Consider the following 20,945-nt stretch of genomic DNA (forward strand, 5'->3'; position numbering starts at 1 on the left):
TAGCACTACTTGTAGCCAGCTCAAGACCTACATCTCTCACCAATGCTTCCCCAACTTCCAGAAGACTTTTAGAATCCCCCTCTCTGAATATCCAGACCACTGAATCTAACCCACACAGTATATTACTTGAGGCTATACTATCATTGGCCTACTCTTTCATTTTCATGTGTCTGTCCTGTTTTCCCAGCTAGAATATTAGATCCTGGAAGGGAGGTAGGGGTCAGGAGAGGGATTGAGTCAGTTATACAATTTACCAACCATTTATTAAGCAACTACCAGTACCAGTCCTGAATGCTTGGGGTAATGCCAAGTTTAGATAACACTGGTCCCTACCCTCATGGTGCTTAAAATCTATCTGGGAAATAGGTACATAAACAAATAACCACATTACTTTATGAGTACGAGGGGTCTATGCAATGTGCTCTGTAAGGTCTAAGGGAGAAAAGGAGGTTAATAAGAGGGAGGATCAGAAGAGTTTTCTGAAGGTGAATAGATTTGGGCTGACCTTTTAATGAAGTAGCAAATCAAGAAAGTGGAGAGGACATTCCAAGTGTGAGTAATGCATGAAGTAGGAGGGAAGGAAGGAATGGATAAATTCCCTCAAGCCTTAATGGCATAAACAAAGGCCAGAAATAAGAAAGTGTAAAGTGTATATGGACACGATTCATTTTGGGAAGGGAAGGAAAAGAGAGAGGAGAGAAGACAAGGGGAGGCGAGGAGAGGGGAGAGGAAGAAAGGGGAAGGAAGAACAAAAACACAAAAGAATCTAAATTATAGGTGACCCAAAATGCATTGGAAAGATATGTAATGGGTATAGTAGGCAGTAGCATGTTCGTACATGTGACTTGCCCATGCAAAATGGGAATCATCAAGAATATGTGTGGTCAAGAAAAGGAGGTGGGCCATCTATATAATAAGGAGGAATAACCAGCAGACAATCTGAGTATTGCCCTGACATTTGCAAAATACTAAAAGAACCAAAGGAAACTTCTAGTTTGTTGTGTAGGATGTTTATGGGGAACCGACAAAAAGTTGTGGACGAGGATTAAACGGGATAGAAAAATATGGATGAGTTGTGATCTACACAAGGTAAGGGACTGGATGGGGGAGAGGGGTGACAGGGAGAGAATCCACAATGATGACATCCAAGTGTTGACGCACGGTTATCTTCATGATTCTCTGACTCCCATCAGGTAACGGCCACATGCTGAGTACTGGAGAATTTATAGTCTTTCCATACGGTCTACAGACCAGGGGAGCTTCTGAAATAGACTTTCAATGAGTACTTGCACTCTTTTAAAAAGGCATTTCACCATCTAGCTACCTGTTCCATAACTTGTGAGAATGGAGACTTTTATCCTTTGCTTTATACATGAAATAAATCAATCAGGTTTAACAAAGAAAAGAATATGATTTCCCAACAACCCTGTCTGAGTACAAAGGTGCCATTTTGCAATTTAATGAAGCCTTTAGTTTCAAAAAAAAAAGAAGAGGGGGGTAAAAATCCTTAGAACCTAATAAAAAGGTTTCAGTATCCATAAAACCCAGACAAGAAATGTGACTTATAAACCTTTCAGGGAGCAGTATAACAATGGCGTCCAGACGGAGAGGCATATATCAAAGATATGTGTATATGCATATCTCCCAAATTTCAACTGGATTTCTGGAGCCAGCAGAGCAGCATGGAGTCCAACCTCTGTAGACATAAACCAAATGGGCTAAAATATTTTAAGAGCAAATGTAAACTTTGCATTCTGTGCCTCCACATAAAACAGGAGTCTCACCAGCCTCAGCCGGCAAATGAAGTCTTTATTTACATGTCACCCTCATGACCTCATTTCTAAATTCAAACAAGGTAATGTCTCTAGTAATGGGATGTTTGGGCCTGCCTACCCTGAGAGCGCATATTTTATCAGCCTGTTGTTAAAGCAGGGATGCAGAAAAGGCTCCTTAACACCTTGATAAATCATCACCATTTCCCTACTGAAGGTTATCGCCAGATGGGTGTCTGTCAGAGCCCATTTGAAAGGTCTGGCCTTGATGGTGATGGAACGGGCTTGTCCCCCACAGCCCTAACAAATGGGTTGCAGCCCAGTTCTGTGATTATACAGTGTGTTTACAACCTCTGTCCTGCTGACGATGCGGGGGATATTTCTTATTTATAGGCCTGGGCTGAAGATTACGTTCAGCACTCCCACACCAGAGGGACAAATCCCCCTGCATGCTGTAAACCAAAAAACATTTCACCTTCATGCTCCATGACTTTGTTGGGAGCCTCTGTTTACCCCAGTAGAGCTGTCCCAACCTTGAACCTGGGACAGATTCTTAGAAAGATACGAGAAGTCATCCCCACCATTGGAGAGTCTCCTTGCACAGCATGGTAGCAAGAACACGGACCTAGAGTCCAGAGACGTAGTTTTAATCTCTCAATAGTATCTATCTACTTGTTAGCTATATAGCTTTGGGAAAGTGATTTCCTCTCTCATTTGCCTCACCTTTCAAGGGTCTGGACAAGGATGATCTCTGAGGCCTTGTTCTTTATTCTATGTAGTAATGTGCAATGCTGTGACTCCCAGAATTCATAACACAGAGCATAGGACACATAGTAGGTGCTTAATAGATATTCATTCAGCTGAATGATTGATTGAATGATGTCACAAGGCCACTACAGAACACTTTAAGTGAAGGTCAATTTTTAAGCAACTTCTTAAAATGAGCTTTTAAGAAAACACTTTTTTTTCATTTTCTAAGCGGTCTTGGGGAATGGGCCTTAAAGCTGGAAGACTTTTCAGTGTGGTGTAGTGGAAAGAGCCCTGGATTTGGAGTCATTTGTGTCACAGGATTTAGTTGTGAAAAGGTCATCAAAGGAGATCATCTAATCTAGTTCCTTCATTTTAGAGATATGGAAGTCAGAGGTTCAGAGAGGTCACAGAGGCAATAAGTAGAAAGTCTAGGATTTAAGCCCAGATCTTCTGACTGAGTAGTGAGAATGATAGTTGATTTACAAACCTAACTGATCTGAGTTCAAACCCTGCCTCTGCCTCTTGCAACCATGGGGAAGACGTGACTTCCTTCTGACTCTCAGTTTCCTTATCTGTTTAAAAAAATTAGGAAGGTCAGACTAAAATGAGGGGAGTCTGAAGTCCTTTCCTCTTCTAAGTCCTATCATTCTAAACCCAGGGGTTTTGTTGGTGTCTTCTGGGTTTGTTATTTTTTGACAGGCAATGCTGAAAAATCAGTGTTGGGCTGGGTAACATTAGGAAGTGGTAATGTTCCATCCTAGTTTCCATGACATGCCTTCATCAAACCCCATCAATGCGTAGTGATGGGTTGTTGAAGGTGTTGCTAACAGAGCACTGGAAGATTCACATTACAAAGGCTTCCAGTGTGGTTCCTGAGGCAGATTACATTTACTTTCCTAGGACTGGACAGCTAAGTACAGACCTCATAGAGTCACAGGCTTAGAGCAGGAAGGAACCTTAGAGGCCTTTGAAGCCAGCTTCTTCATCTTACAAATGAGGCTCAGAGTCTCTCAGAGGTGGTGATTTGCCCAAGGTCACATAGGCAGTAATTGTCAGGGGTAGGATTTGAACCTAGGTTTTCTAAATTCCAAGTCCAGCACTCTATGCATTATTCCACGAAGCTTATCGATAGTCATCTTGTCATTTTGTAATGAGCAATTTGGCCATGGCAACCTAGAAACATAAATGGGGTACAAATTGTATCAATAGAGGGAATACCTGTATAAATGACATCTTAGAGCCTTTGGATTATTAAAGTCTTGGTTTCATTCTTCATAAGCGAAGCTATTGGCAAATTAAATAATTGGTTGAAGCTTTTTTTTTTTGCCCAAACCTGTTATTTCATTGGTGAGTAACTCCCCCTGTAGAAATTCCTTCCACTTGATGTTAAACAGCAACTCCACTAAAACATATGGATTTTTTTAGATAAGTTTTTTCAATTATTATTTCTTTTTCTCCCTCCCACTGAAAAGAAAGAAGGAAAGAAAAAGAAAAAGAAAGCACTTAAGGGAGAGGACGATTGAGAGAGAGAAAGGGAACAATGGAGAAGGAGAGAGATGGAGAGGGAGGAAAGGAGAGAGAGAAAGAGACAGGGACAGAAGATAAGAAAAGGAGGAGGAGGAGAAAGAGGAGGAGGAGAAGGAGGAGGAGGAGGAGATGATAATAGAGAAAGAAGAAAGACACAGAGAGAAACAGAAAAAGAGAGGGGGAGAGAGAATAAAAAAGAGAGAGGTCGTGAGAAAGACAGAGAGGGAGACAGAGAGAGACAGAGAGAAACCCTATATCTCATAAACAAAATCGATCAAAAGATCCATACAGTGATCATGCCCAAAGATGTGTTTCTCATTTGATATCTTCATCTGCCATCACCTTTCTGTAAGGGACTGGGCAACATTCTTTATCAGTCTTCTGAAATCCAGTTGATCAGAGTTCTTAAATATTTTAGAACTGCTTGTTTTTATAATGTTGATCATACAGTATAAATTGTTCTGGTTCTTCTCATTTCACTCTGCATCAATTCATAAAAATCTTTCCAGGTCCCTTTGAAACTGCCTTTTTTTCTTTATTTCTTATATCACGACAGTATTCCATTACATTCATATACCATAATGTGTTAGGCCATTTCTGATGTGACAGGTACCCACACTCTGAGTTTCCAGTTGTTTGTTACTTCAGAAAGAGCTGCTATAAATATTTTTGCAGATATAGGAAGTTGTTTTCTTATTTCTTTGGGATATAGACCTGGCAGTGATATCACTGGGTCAGAGGACATGTACTGTTTAGTAACTTTTGGTGCAGAATTCCAAATTACTTTCCAGAATGGTTGGACCAATTTATAGCTCCACCAATTGTGCATCAATGTGCCTGCTTTCCCACAGCCCCTCCAATATTTACCATTTTCCTTTTTTTTGTTAGCTTTGTCACTTTGATGGGTGTGAAATGGAACCTCAGAATTGCTTTGATTTGCATTTCTATAATTTTTCGTAACTTGGAGCATTTTTTCATATGGCTATATAGATAACTTGAGTTTCTTCCCTTGAGAACTACCTGTTCATGCTCTTATTCTTGCAAATTTGAATCAGTTCCTTATAAATCTTGGAAATGAGACCTCTGTCAGAGAGACTTGATGCAAAGACGTTTTCTGATTTAACTGTTTTCTTTCGAATCTTAGCTTTATTGGATTTCCTTATGCAAAAACTTTTAAATTTTATGTAATAAAGATGATCCCTTTTGTTTTCTATGATGCATATACATACATATGTGTATATACATGATATGTATGCAAATACTATGTATATATATGTGCATACATACACACATATTCCTGTGTATTTGTATGTGTATGTATATATACATATACATGAATTGTATGTATGTATACATATATAACATATATGCACATTCTTATCTGTGTATGAGAGGATGGGTGGGGGTATATTTATATCCATCTATCTATATCTATCTAGTCACACACACACACACACACACACACACACACACACACACACACACACACACAAACATTCCTGCCCCCTCCCATACTTTATTTTTAGAAAGCATGGTCTACTTTTTTCCTGCCTAAACTCCTATTCTTCCTTCCTGGTCAGTGTTTTCCGGAACAACAGGGCCAAATTACAGCATGGCAAATGCAGCAATTTCAAGCAAGAATGACATTTCTCAAGAAATATTGTTAGCCTGAACAGATCCCTGCTCATTTCCCGTGAATTCCGACATTCATCGGCAGGAACTGAAATCAGACTAACTCTTTAAGACATGAACTCATTGGAGCAGGGTTTGTTTATGCTCCCCGAGCTGGGAAAGCAAATGCAGAATTCTGCAACTAATTTGTGCTGATATTCCAGTCTCATTAGGGTGGCCTATAAAAAAGGGGAAGTGTTTACCATGAGAGAATGGGAGCTTTCCCCACATGGAGCTGTTAACACAGTAAATAGCTCCCGAGGAGGGCAGGGAGACAGCTGGAATACATTGGTTTTCAGGAAGACGATCGGAGCTGCCTTGAATCTTCATTGAAGCCATCACAGAGGTGACAAATATTGCCGCTGAGTGATGCTGCTGCTGCCTGCCTGTTAATTTATCTGTTTTCAGGCTGTCTAGACATTGTTTGGGTCAGAAAGGGCTGGCTCTGGGCTGCCCTAGGATTGGCCCATTCTGCTCTTTCTGCAAAGGCCTCCTGTGCCAAAGCAAGTTGACAGAGGAATGTTCCCTCTGTCTGGAAGGTTTATTAAATAGGACTTGGAATATACTGATTTTTTTTTATCAGTTGAAGGCTTCCAAGAGATAGAGCTTATTTTATTTAAACATGCATTCACTACCCGAGATAAATGTTCCCCAATCTATTCTTCATGGTTGAAAGAAGAAAAAAAGAAAAGGAAAAAGGAGCAACAAAGGCAGAACGTTCAAGTGAAATTCTAAATACGTAATCAGGTGGGTGCTCTCATGGCCCAATCCCAGACAACTATAAAATTTACAAGCATTTTCTTATTACCTTAAAATCAAGCAGTCTTAAGGATCTTTAAAATCAATTCATTTGGACCCTCTCATTTTAAAAGTGGAGAAACTGAGGCTTTTGGTCATAGAGCAAATTGCTATGTGTCAGAGCCAGAACTAAAACCCAGTCCTCCTGACTCTAACCCAAGTGTTTTTTTTTTTTTTGGAGGGAGCAGCACTGTAGTCCAGCACTAGAGCAAAATAATATTGTTAGCAGGAGGGAACGTATTGGCAGACAAGTACTTATCAGATAAAGGTCACAAAAATTGCCTTTCCTTCCTTCAAAAGTAGTCCAGGGCAGCACAAGGGAGCATTTATTCCCTGGTTCCATGAAAGAAAGGTGATGTGGTACATGGCAGGAAGTGGGGCGGCGGGGGGGGGGGGGGGATCGCTAGCTCCAGGAGACTTGGGTTGTAGACCTGCCTCCCATGATTGCCAACTGTGAGACAATGGACAAAGTCACTTAGTCTCCCTCAGCTTCATTTTCTTAATCTGTAAAATGGAGACAATTTTTATACTACTTATCTCAGGCATGTTGTGAGGAGAGTGTTTTGTAAACCTTAAAGGGAGATATGGGTTGAGTTAGGTTATACTGTCTGTCTTCTGCATTAATGCGGTCAGGTAAAGCACTCACATAAAAGTCAGAAACAGCACGAGGATACTCTCCAAGTCTCTCTGAAGAACTTTGGAATCAATTGCATGTCATGGGAGACACTGGCAAAGGACCACCCAGCATGGCATGCCTGAATCAAAGAAGGCGCTGTGTTCTGTGAGCCAAGCAGAATTACAATAGCTCAAAAGAAACACACTTTGGGAAATTCAGAGACATCTCCCTCCGCTCCAAATATTCACGTGGACTATTTGTGCCCAACCTGTGGTAGAGCCTTTCGGGTTCATATTGGTCTGATCAGCCATAGTCAGACACCTGTACCCTATCATTTTGATCATCTTCAAGAATGAAGAAGAGCCAACCAATGGGATCAGGTAAAGGAATCATCAAATCATAGATGGGACCTTAGCATCGTCAATTCCAATTCAAATCCTAAAAGTAACCCAAAGAGTATGCAAGGATTAAATAGTCCTGGGATTTCTCTCCAATAAATATCAGCTTATTATTGCAAGTAGCAAAGGAAAGGGAAGGGAAGGGAAAGGAAACATTTTTCTGGGACTCCTCCAGCATATAATTCGGTCAAATTGTCCCCTAATACTCTCTCCAAACTTTAGAACCAACGCTGATCCCCTACAATCTATTTTTATAATTTTTATTGATGTCTTTTGTTTTTTACATTCATTTCTTAATATATCTCTTCCCCCTTCCTTATCCAGGAAACTCATCCATTAAATATATACCAAAAAAAAAAAAGATTTTTGAAGGAGAAAAAAGCAGATAAGCAAAATCAATGAATGCCTTGACTATGTCTCACAGACATACCCACAGACCCCCAAATCTGCAGAGACTATAGGAAGATGCATTCTTTAAACTCTCTTCTTGGAGCCAATCTTGGTTATTACAACTGCACTTCCATTTCATTGTATTTGCATTCTTGTAATCGTTGTGAAATCTTATCCTTCGGGTTCTGTACACTGCATCAATTTGTATAGGTCTTCCCATGCTTCTCTGAATTCATCATAATCATTGGTTCTTATAGTACATGAATATCTCATTATTTTCATATACCACAATTTGTTCCTCGATCTGAATATTGTTTCCCAAAAATGCAGCTAATAATATTTTGACATATATTGGATGTTTCTGTCTTGAATATCCTTAGGTTACATGCCTAATAGTGGGATCTCTGAATCAAAGGGGTTGGTTATTTCAGTCACTCTTTTTTAGCATAATTCCAAATTCCTTTATAAAATGGACGAACAGATTCACATAAAAACCAATAATCTGTTACTTCACTTATATTCCTATACCCCCACCAGCATTAACTTTTGCTGTTTTTTGTCATCTTTCCCAATTTACTTGGAGTGAAGTAAAACCTCAGCCTTGTTTTGATTTGCATTTCTCTCATTATTAGTGAGTTAGTCTAGCATTTTATACGGTTAATAGTTGGAAATACTTTTGAAAACTGTTGATTCATATCCTTATCCATTAGCAATATTAGTATTATGTATTTTGGATATAAGATTCTTATGAACATTTAATTAAAAAGTTCTTTTTTCCATTTGACAAAATTTTCGTAGCCTAGCTACGTTGATTTTATTCACACAAAGAGTTTTCAATATTATGTAATCAAAATCATTTTAAATCTTTTTTGATCCCTTCTATCCCTTGTTCAATCAAGAATTCTTTCCTTAGCCAGAGTTTTTATAGTTTAACTTTTCTTCTCCCAGCCTTTTTCCTGACTTCCTCTGGATTTCAAAACCATGCCCCTCTGCTTCTGGCTCATCCTGGAACTTCCCTCACTGCCTGGGGTCTCTTTGCCCTGGAACAATCTACCATATACCATGGAACATCCTTCCACAAGGTCCACCCCACTTTTCCCATGAGTGAATTCCTCCTGGAGCCTCCATCTTATGGAGGGGCCAAGCCTAATAATTTCTTTCTTCTTCCAGCCCAGGTTCTAACTTCCTCTGGATTGCAAAACCATTCTCCCACACCTAGGTGTCATCATTTCCTTCCACTCCCACCCCCTTTTTCCTTCTTCTTTTAGAATATAAGCTCCCCAAGGGCAAGGCCTGGTTTTCTTTTTGCTTGTGTTTGAATCCCCTGAGCTTAGCACAGTGTTTTAGCACATAGTAAACACCTAATAAATGTTTATTTCCTTCCCTTTTTCTTTTCTTTTCCTTCCTTCTTTCCTTCCTTCCTTCCTTCCTTCCTTCTTTCTTTCATTCCTTCCTCTTTTTTAAACACAGGTCAACTATCCATTCTGAGATCATTGTGGTATATACTTTAAGATATTAGTGTGAATCCAATTTCCACCAAAATGCTATCCAGATTTCCCTAAAATTCTTCCCCAAGTAGTTTCTGTTTTTGGGTTTAGAGAACATTCTAGGTTATTGAGTTCTACTGTTTTTGATTTTTGCTTCTCTGTTCTAGTGATTTACTTTTTAAAAATCAATACCAAACAGTTTTAATGTTTATGGCTTTACAATATAATTTGATGTCTGAACATGCTATTACCTTTTATTCCTTTTTTTCATTACTTTCCTTGAAATGTCATACTTTTTGAAATGGGAGACAGCATGTGCCAAGAGAGTTAAACCACCACTACTGTCTTCCCTTGAACTTTGATGGAGACAGCCTAGCACTCTGAATCCAGAAACCTTGGGAGTAGCAGTGTCTCCTACCCCAAACTAACAGGCCTGCTTACAGTCCAGGCCCTACAGCCTTCATTGAAGGGAGAAGCCATTGTACAGGGAGGGCCCATCTTCCTCATCACCACCAGTAACAACTACTGACCAACTGTCACCAACAAGCATGTGGACACAGGAATCCTGTAAGTGGCATCACCCCACACATACATTTCTGCTTCCAGCCTACTGTTCACAGTCATCATAAGGGGAAAATCTCCTATAGAGAGGGAACCACCAATTGCCACACACAGGACAGGTAAGCCAGGCTAGCTCCCTCTCTGAGGAAGAGACAAGAGTCAGCATGTGACAGGTAAATCAAACCACCATAACTTTGACCACTAATGGAGATAGCCTGGGACCCTGAACCTAAGACCTTATGAATAGCCATTGTCCTAGCCCAGTGCCCTTGACAATCATCCCAGAAAGCAAACTGTAAGGAGATACAGACTGGCAGTTGCTTCTAGAGATGCTGTGGCCACAGCTACTGAGATCCCAGCAAAGAAAGTTCTTGCCACCAAAATCCTTGGCACCACCAAATGGTCCAACATCAGAAACTGCTATCATCTTGTCACAGGAAATGACAATAAAGAAAAGACATCACCAGATATTTGTTGCTGCACCCTAAAGACCATAGGGAATTTCCCTCTGATTTGTAGCTAAAACCTTCCATGTGTGTTCTTTCACCCATTAGAATATGAATTCCTTGAGAGAAGGAACTGCCTTACTTTTTCTGTTGGCAGCACCAGCACTTTAGTACAGTGTTTTGCACATAGTAAGCACTTAATAAATTCTGATTGATTGACTGATCCTTCTCTGCTACCTTGTTTCTTGATGTGAATAAGTAGAAAGAACATTATGCTGGGGATCAGGGTACTAATCCAGTTTGGCCATTCATCCACTGGGGGACTTTGGGCAAGTCATTTCTCCCATCTATAAAGTGAAAATATGGAACTAGGTAATCTCTGAAGGCTTTTGAGTTCAAAGATTTTATGACATAGTACCCATTAGTACCACTGTTAATAAAACTCGTCTCATGGACTTATAGGTTTGAAGATTTTAGAGCTGGAAATGACTTCGGAAGATATCTAGTCCAGCTTCCTTATTTTTTCAGATGAGGAAACTGAGGTGTGAAGCAGGCCAGTGACTGGTCCATGCAAGCAGTAAATGGCAGACCCAAAATTTGAACCCAAAATTTCAAATTTCACTGTGCCACATCCTGTCATTTTGTTAAGTCTCCAGACACAGCTGGAGGGGCTGGCAATATGATAACATTGATCTACAAAAACCAAGCCTTTCATTGAACAACTTCCTGGAACCTAGAGGTGGAAGCCAAAGTCAGACTTATAGTTGTATCACTCTTACAGGCCCTGAATGACTCAGTAAGTCTGATTAGAGTGGGGGAGCTGATATGACACTTAGAACATAGACATCGTCCCCCCAAATTATTTTATTCTCATAACTTTTCTGAAGCTATCCAGGGCCCTATATCTTAAGAAGAATTTTAAATCTTGTATTTTATTATTTAAGGAAAAGATTAAGTTGGCTAGCAGTATGTTATGTCTTCAGTCCTCTTGGGAGAGAGAGATACCTGAGAAATTCAGTGTTTAACAGCATGATGAGGAAATAATAATACTCAGTAGTAACTCAATAATAATGCTGTCTGTGCCTCTAAGAGAAGCCTCCCCCTGCCGTCTCTACCTATTGTAACCTCAGCCAGTCTTACTGAGAGATCACCTTCTCCTAGAGGCATCAGGGGTACTGGACAGAATAGTGATACATTAATTAATTAATAGTAATACTTTAAGATAGTCGTTTGAATCCAATTTCTACCAAAATGCTATCCAGCTTTCCCTAAAATTCTTCCTCAAGTAGTTTGTGTTCTTGGGTTTAGAGAACATTCTGGGTTATTGAGTTCTACTGTTTCTGATTTTTGCTTCTCTGTTCTAGTGATTTACTTTTTTTAAAATCAACACCAAATAGTTTTAATGCTTTAAGACTTAAGGATTGGGGATTGGAGTTCTAACCCTGACCCAAACCCTGACCAGCTGGGTGACTTTGAACAAGTCCTCTCTGCTCTCCAGGCCTCAGTTTCCACTTCTAGAAAAAAGGATTGGGGAAGGGGGGATTGGTACTTAATGCTGTGAAACTACAATGACCAAGCTTGGCCCTGAAGACATCCTCACCCACCAGTCTCCTAATTTGGCCAAATCCGGATCTGTCCCTCCATCCCCTTACACTTTTCTGTCATGCCAGAGATTAAATAGGAAAGCAACCTGAGCAAGGATGGAAAGTCATGCAGCTGAGTCTTCAATTTAAGTCTGCTCTGTTTATACTAGGTGTTATTTATCTCCCCTTCTTCTCCCGCCAAAGTCCAGCTATCATGGGACACCCACGGGAGCAGAACCATAGGGCAAACATGAGCACAAGCCGATTCTGGATAGTGTTCAATTGGTTCAGAAATAATTCTGGCCTGAGAGAAGGGGACCTGGGTTCTAGTCCCAATGCTGCCACCATCGCCCTGGATGACCTGGGACAGGTCATTTCCCTCTCTTTGGACCTAAATGAGGGGTTGGACAATTAGATCCCTAAGATCTTTCCAGTGGTATTTATTTGGTGGTTTTTGTATCGCCAATCTGCATGCCATGGAAGATACAAGGGGAGAATTAATCCAGCAACAAGCATTTTTAAGCACCTAACTATATTTTCCAGACAAGTATGCTAGGCACTAAGGTTACAAAGACAGAAATGAAATCATCTTTCACCTCAAGATGTTTACATTCTATCAGGGCAAATAACCCATACAATTATAAGTACTACAAAGTAAATATATACAGAGTAAAGCTCCGTAAGTGCTAGTAGCTGGGACATCAGGAAACATCTCACATATTGTAAACCCCTCCAGGCTGAAATGACTCAAAAACCAAAAAAAAAGCTATTTTAAATGAGATTGTCCTTTCTATTACTTCCTCATTTGAGCTGAGTTTAGATGGGCATTGGGGACTTTAAAAGGCAGAGGATAAGGAGGAAGTGCATTCCAGGCAAAGGTGCCAAGCTACGCAAGTAGAATGGGGTATTGTATAGCAGAGGGTATTGAAATACCAATGTTGTATAGTAAGTAGGCCAGCTCATCTAGGATTTGGAGTCCATGAAAGGGAGACATAATAAACCTGGAAAGGCAGACCGGAACCAGATTATGGAGAATTTTCAATACCAGGTGGGAGTTGATAAAAGAGTCTGAACTAGGGTAGTAGCCATTTGAGTGGAGAGGAGGGGACAGATTTAAGAGATGTCATAGAGGAAGAACTGACAAAATTGGCAACTGCTTGGATATAGAGATGGGAGAGGATGAAGAGTTAAAGATGAAGATTGAGAAAGTAGGTGACTGGAAGGATAGAACTGAGGCAGTTTGGAAGAAGAGTGGGTTTGAGAGGAAAGATAAGTTCTGTTTCGAATGCATTAAATTTGACATCCAGTAGGTGATACAGTAGTGGAACTCAGAAGAGAGACTGGGGCTGGATATACAGATCTGGGAGTCAGTTTGTTCAGATGTTTTTCAGTCACGTCCTACTCTTTGTGACCCCATTTGGGATTTTCTTAGCAGAGACATTAGAGTGGTTTGCCATTTCCTTCTCCAGCTCATTTTGCAGTTGAGGAAACTGAGGTAAACAGGGTTGAGTGACTTGCCCAGGATCACATAACTAGTAAGTATCTGAAGCCAGATTTGAATTCAGGATGATAAGTATTCCTGATTCCAGGCCTGGCACTCTCTTCCTTTTTCCACCTTGCTGCCCCTGTCAGCTGCATAGAGATAATAATTGAATGCCTGGGAGTTGAAAAGCCTTGCTCCCTGCCCTCTCAGAGTTCAAAGACTAAATGGGAAGACAAGACACACACATGTCACCCTCCACTTGAAGAGCGTAATTTCTCATATTTGGTCAGCACTTTACAAACTCACAAGAAAACCTCTCTAACCAACTTCTGAGAAACACAAAGCAAAGTGTCAGAGAAGACAATAGAAAGCATTGGCTTTGATGTTTGAAGACTTGGGCTCATACATAAGAGATTTGGAACAGAAAGGGCCTTCACCAACATTTTGCAGATGAGGAAAAGCAGGCTCAGAGAGGTTAAGTCAATTCCCCAGAGCCACACAGTCAATAAATGGGAAAGCTGGAACCTGAAACCGTATCCTCTGACTCCCAAGTCAATGTTCTTTCCACTGAGTCATCTTTGTTGTTTATTAAGTGAGTAACCCTGAATAAATTATTTCCTCATTCTGGTTTTCTGTTTCTTTAGCTGTAAAATAAAGGGGTTGGATTTCTTAGACTCCTTCCAACTTTAAATCCTATGGATTATCCCTTGCACATAGTAGGCTTTTAATCATTAATTGAATCTCCATTTCAAAGATGAGGAACCAGAAACCCAGAGAAGTTGAAGTCTAACATTAGGAGACAATATTTAATCAAATACTACTTCACATATAAGTAAGGGGGTCCATATCTCGCAAGGTAGCAGGTGCAGTCCTGAACAGTCAGGAAAAAATAGAGAGTAGTGTGGCATAGTGGATAGAATACAGGACCTGGAGTCAGGAGGACCTGAGTCCCTCATCTACCTGGGGCATGCAAAAGGTGGTGGATTAGTAATAAGGCAAGAGTTATAAAAGGTAAAGTTCAAGGGACAAGCCTGTAGAGCCAAGGTCCCCACTCACCAACCACTGCTACCACCACCACCTCCAACTTGGACTCCAACCTTGGCATCTCCCAGCTCTGACTGAGAAGTTTTGCCTTCTCATACTAGGTTCATGGTTTCCACAGTATCTCCTAGCTGTCTCCTCACTATGCCCCCTGGGGAATATTCCTTTGAAGCTCTTCTTTGTGTGTTGTTTTCCTCAGTCAGGGTGTAAGCTCTTCGAGGGCAGGGATTTTCTTGCTTTCTTGTATTTGTATCCCCAGCACTTAACAAAATATACAAAACAAATAATTAACAAATGCTTTATCTGTCTGTCTGTCTATCTAGAGTAAAGTCTGAGCCTATTTAGTTCATCAAATATTAAACACTGGGGATTGCGTAAAGCCCTGTCTTACCAAGTCACAGAATTTTGAATCTGAAGGGACATCGAAGCCATTTAATCCCTCGAGACCTGAATAAGAACTATTTCTAAAATATGTCCGATGAGTGGCCAGCTAGCATTTTGTTGAAGACTTACAATGATGAGGAACCCATCATTCTTCTGAGGCAGCCCATGCTGTTTGGATCTAGCAGTAATTGTGAGGTATCTGGTGATGGGGCTTCAAAGACAGCAGGTTCTACTCTCAGAGAGAGAGTTGGGGGTAGTATGGCATCATGCAAAGAGCACAGAATTTGGAAGCCCAAAGACAATGGCCTGAAACTCAGCTCTTCTACCTATTATGTATGACCTTGGGTGAGTCACTTAGTCTTGGTGGACCTCAATTTTCTCCTCCATAAAATGAAGGGGTTGGCTAGATGACTTCTCAAGTCTTTTCCCTCTTTAAAAACAGATGCTTCTGTGAAAGACATGTACACAAATAACTATGATACAAGGGAGAGTGAGGTAAGTGCAAAGTCAAGGTCTGGGCAGAGTGCTATGAAAAATGTGAGGAGGGAAAAATCACTGTCAGCTGCTGGCAGAAGGCTTCACGGAGGTGGTGGCACCAGAGACAGGGAGCTATAGTGGAAATAACACTGGCCCTGGAATCAGGAATGACCTCAACTCCGATGCCATCTGTGACACTTAGCTACATGACTACGGGTTTCTCTGTTAGAACTTAAGCTACCTGAGGACAAGGACTATTCCACGCTTGTCTTTGCATCACCAGTGCTTAGCACAGTGCTGGCACACAGGGGTAGATTAATAAATGTTTGTTGTGACTGATCAATCGGTGGGTAGGTTGCCCCAGTTTCTTCTTCTGTAAAATGAGGACAATAGTACCTCCGGGTATTATTAGGACCTACCTCTCAGGGTCATTGTGAGGATCCAATGAGATCTAAGTAAAGTGCTTCACAAATGTTAAAGTGCTTTACAAATGAAGGAATAACTTCAATGAGGGGGCACAGGCAGGGGGTGGGGGGGGAAGGAGAGTGACAAATCAGGGATGCTTGGTCAGAGATGCCTAAGTCCTTATCACTTTACAGAATGTTTCCTAAAGTCATCAGTTGGCAGCCAGATCAAAAGCAGAACAGATTTCAGACAATTTTTCATATATGGATTATTTCTAATTAATTCCTCTCCGGCACATGCATAATCTGCAGTTTCTCTTCCTCCTGGCTCTTCTACTCCCATGCATATTTAAGAGCTGACAGCTTTTTTCATGCTAAATATAAATCAATTTTGAAGCAATGAGAGTTCAATGTGAATTGACTGGTCTCTCCAGGATCCAGCCCCTTCCTTTTCTCCTTCTTACTGCCAGTAACAGAAGCAGGACAAGACCTTGGTGAGAGGATGCCCACAGAAGCCCCCCCGCCCCAACAGTCTGGATGAAGATGTCTCTTTCTTCAGCTCCTACAGCATTCTGGAAGGAAATAGGATGCTCCCCTGTCCTGGGAGCCCCCAGATTCTGGGACTGGCAATTCCTATCTCATTCGTGAACCACCCCCCCAAAGGACAGAAATGTTCCTATCCATGTTGCAGAGAATTCAGCCTCTCCTGGAGAGCCACAACACATGGCTCTCAGGATAGCAAAGGTTTGCCTTTGTCAGGCACTCTAGAAAGTTCTAAAGTGACACTTCTCTTTGTAAAGTGAGCTAAGGTGCCATAGAAATTCCTCCTCCGCAAAAAAAAAATTTATGACATCTCTGTCAAAACACTTCAAGAATCCTGATTTCCTCGGTGTGAGTGCTCCTCCTCCTCATGTAGATCATAGCCCCTCTATCTATGCCCGGGTAGAGGAAGATGACGATGATGAAGATGATTGACGATGACGATGGTAGCTGAAAGAGCATAGCATTTTCAAGTTTTCAGTTTTTGAAGCATATTAACTCATTTGATTCTCCCCACAGTCCTGTGAGGTGGGCACTATTGACATCATTATCCCCATTTTGCAGAAGGGAAAACAGACTCGGAGAGGTTAAGTAATGATAATGAAGATGGTGAGGATGATGAGGATAGTTAACATTTATATAGACCTTACTATGTGCCAAGCGCTGTTAAGCTCTTCATAATTATCATCTCGTTTGATCTTTACAGCAACCCTGGGAGGCAAGTGCTGTTGTAATCCCCATTTTACAGATTTTACAGAGGAAAACTGAGGCAAACAGAAGTTAAGTGACTTGCTCTGGGTCACACAGCTAGTAAGTGTCTAAGGTTGAATTTGAACTCAAGTCTTCCTGATTCCAGCCCAGCACGCTATCCGCTGTACCACCTAACTGCCCTCTGGATAATCACACAGCTAGAAATGTCAGAGGCAGGATACGAGACCCGGTCTTTTCTGACTCCAAGTCCCACACTCTTTCCACTACATCTTCTGGACTTGGAGTCAGGAAGACCTCAGTTTGAACGCCAACTCTGACATTAACTAGCTGGATGACCTTGGACAAGTCACAGAACCACACTGAACTTCTATTTGTCTGAGGTATTATGCAGGAATGTTAGGAAGGTCAAATGAGATAGTGTATGCAAAGTGCTTTGCAAAACTTAAGGCATCATATAAGTATCCATTTTTATTGTTAAATATATTGAATGTTAAATACATTTGTGAATTACTACAACTAAAAAAATTTGTCACCTGATGGCAAATAGTTGGCATACTACATAGAGTGCTGGAACACTCTGGATAACCTGAGTTCAAATGCAGACTCAATACTAATTAGCTATGTAATCCTGGATAAGTCACTTAACCTGTTTGCCTCAATTTTCTCATTTATAAAGTGGTGATGATAATACCACCTACCTCATAGGGTCATTGCGAGAATAAATGAGACATTTATAAAGTGCTTTGCAAACATTAAAATGCTATATAAATGAAGAAGATGATGGTGATGATGATGATGATGATGATGATGATGATGGACAAATTTCTAGTCTGAGCTTGGTTAAGCTGGACCTTTGACAGCAACTCATATTCTCCATAGCACTTTAGGATTTATAGCATATCACCCATTCCTCAGCCCTTTCTGAAGCCACGCTGACTCTCAGGTAGATAACTATCTTCCAGGTGAAGGACCAGCCTATTAAGGAGGACTGTGGCAAGAATCTTGCCAGCAATGACTAAGAGAAAGACCCTGCTGTGATTGTCACAGGACAATCTATTTCCTTTACCTTTCTAGAGATGGGCAATGGAGGTGTCTCTGAACCCCTGGGGGCTAACCAACTCTTGCCACATAACCTGGAAAATTTCATTCAGTTTTTGTATGAGCAGTGGACCCCCAACCTTGTAACTCTCAGCTGGAATAGAATCAGCACCAGGTGCTTTGCCACACAAAAGGAGCCTAATGGCATTCAAAACCTCTTCTTCAGTTGGAGCTTCAGCTAGGGAGGGACTGATTTCAACCTGAGGTAAACAGTCAATGGCTTCAGCATTGATTAATGATGGTCTGTTGAGAACACCATGGAAGTGTTCAGCCCATCTCTCTAGGATCATGTCCTTATCACTAATCAATGTGGCTCCATCAGCACTGAGTAGCTGAGATGCACCACACGTGCATATGGTATTTGCTGCCTGACAACTCCAGAAGAAATGCCAGGAGCAGAACAGAAGACTGTACATGTTTGTAGATCTGGCCAAGGCCTTTGAGACTGTCAGTTGTGAAGGCTTATGGAAAATTATGTCAAAGTTTGGTTGCCCGGAAAAGTTCATCAGCATTGCATGTCAGTTTCATGATGGCGTGCTTGCCCAGGTTCTGGATAATGGACAATGTTCTCGTGCTTTCCCAGTCACCAATGGAGTGAAACAAGGCTGTGTGCTTGCTCCCATGCTTTTTAGCATGATGTTTTCAGTAATGTTGTCAAATGCCTGCAATGAGGACAAACACAGCATCGAGGTCAGCTACCACATTGATGGTAAATTCTTCAATTTGAAAAAGCTACAAGCCAAGACCAAAGTGGAAGGAGTGTTGGTGTATGATTTTCTGTTTGCAGATGATTGTGCCCTCAGTGTAGTCTCTGAAGCTCAGATGCAAAAAAGTATGGATTGATTCTCTGCTGCTTGTGCAAATTTTGGCCTAACAGTTTACACCAAGAAAACACAGGTGCTCCATCAGCCACCACCACACCATCCATATGTGGAACCATCGGTTACAACAAATGGAGAAGTTTTGGATGCTGTGGATAAGTGCACTTACCTTAGTAGTGTACTTTCCAGGAATGTACATATTGATAAGGAGGTTGATGCACTCATCGCCAGAGCTAGCTCAGTGTTTGGGCAGCTTTGAAGGAAAGTATAGGAGAGAAGATGAATTAGGCTGACTACCAAATGGAAGGTTTGTACTGACTTCATTGTTGTATGCATGTGAAACCAGGACAGTCTACAAGCGCCATGTCAGGAAACTGAATCGCTTCCATCTGAATTGTCTTAGGAAGATTCTGAAGATCACCTGGCAGGATAAGGTACCAGACACTGAGGTCCTTTCTTGAACTAAACTTCCAAGGATTCAAACTCTACTTCTGAGAGTGCAACTCCTATGGGCTGTCCAAGTTGCTCAAATGCAAAACATATGCTTGCCAAAAAGACTATATTATGGAGAACTCACACAGGGCGAGAGCTCACATGGTGGTCAGAAGAAGCAATATACAAGGACACTCTCAAGGTCTCCCTTAAGAACTTTGGAATCAATTGTGTGACATGGGAGACACTGGCACAGGAGTGCCCAGCATGGCGTTCCCATATCAGAGAAGGTGCTGTGTTCTATGAGCAAAGAAGAATTGAAGTCTCTCAAAAGAAACGCAGGATACACAGATTTAGAGAATCCACCCCAAATGTTCACATGGACTATTTGTGCCCAACCTGTGGTAGAACATTCTGAGCTCTTATTGGTCTGATCAGCCACAGTTGGACACACTGAAACTTGACTCTAGCATAGTGATGTCATTTTCATCCTCTTCGAGAATGCAGGACAACAACCAACCAGGGTTTATAATGAACTTTCCTCATAACAACCCCCTAGGGCAGGTAGAACAAATACTACTATCCCCAAAGAAAGAAATTTCCAGGCCTTAACGGTCCTTTAGTTGTTGTCCTCACACCTTCCCTTTTGTCCAAGGGACTATAGCACTCCTTGAACATTTGTATACAGTGAATTGAAGGTTAAAATAGATTTTAGAATTACTGGGGGATCGTTTGAAATAATATATGTAGAGTGTTTTGCAAACCTTAAATTGCTATGTAGATGTTAACCCTCATCATTATGGGGAAAGACATCAAAAGTCTGCAGCTTGATGGGTGTGTGATGGGAAGAACAATATGGGTTGATTGGCATGGTGGGCAAGAGTCTCAGGTCTTCCTCATCCTCGCCTGAGTAAGTGGCTTTCTTCTTGTCTCCTCCTCAATAGCATGAGGCTGTCTTTCTTAAATACTCACTCCCAGTTGCCAATAAACTATTCCCAGTGCTCAAGGGAAAGCTTCTTCTAGAGAAATGCCAGATTACCGAACAGATGTGGGAATAGGAAACGCAGGCCACCCTCCCAGAGGAACCCACCTTGATCACCTTGGGAAAATAGCTAGGCCTGATTCAAAAAACAAATTTTTTCTTTAATTATTAGGCTGTGATTCATTCTTGCTGGGCCACATTCTTAAAAGTTCTCACTTTTGGAAAATGTACAGGTTATCAGTTAATAATACATAATATCCCAAATGAACAGACTTAGCTATATCACTCCTCTGCTAAAACAAACAAACAAACAAAACCCTTCTATGACTCCCTATTACCATTAGTATCAAATACAAACCCCTGAGGTTGGACAGTGCCAGCCTTTTAATTGGTATCCCTAACTCATACTTCTCCCCACTCCAATCTGTCCTCCACACAGCCACCAAAATAATTTTCTTAAAGCATAGGTATTGTAAACCTACCTTCTTAATAAATTCCAATGGTTTCCTATTACCTCTAGGGCCAAATTTAAACTCTACTGTTTGGCATTTAAAGGTCTTCACAACCTGCCCC

The sequence above is a fragment of the Trichosurus vulpecula genome, chromosome 3 (assembly GCF_011100635.1).
Source record: "Trichosurus vulpecula isolate mTriVul1 chromosome 3, mTriVul1.pri, whole genome shotgun sequence".
Taxonomy (NCBI): Eukaryota; Metazoa; Chordata; class Mammalia; order Diprotodontia; family Phalangeridae; genus Trichosurus; species Trichosurus vulpecula.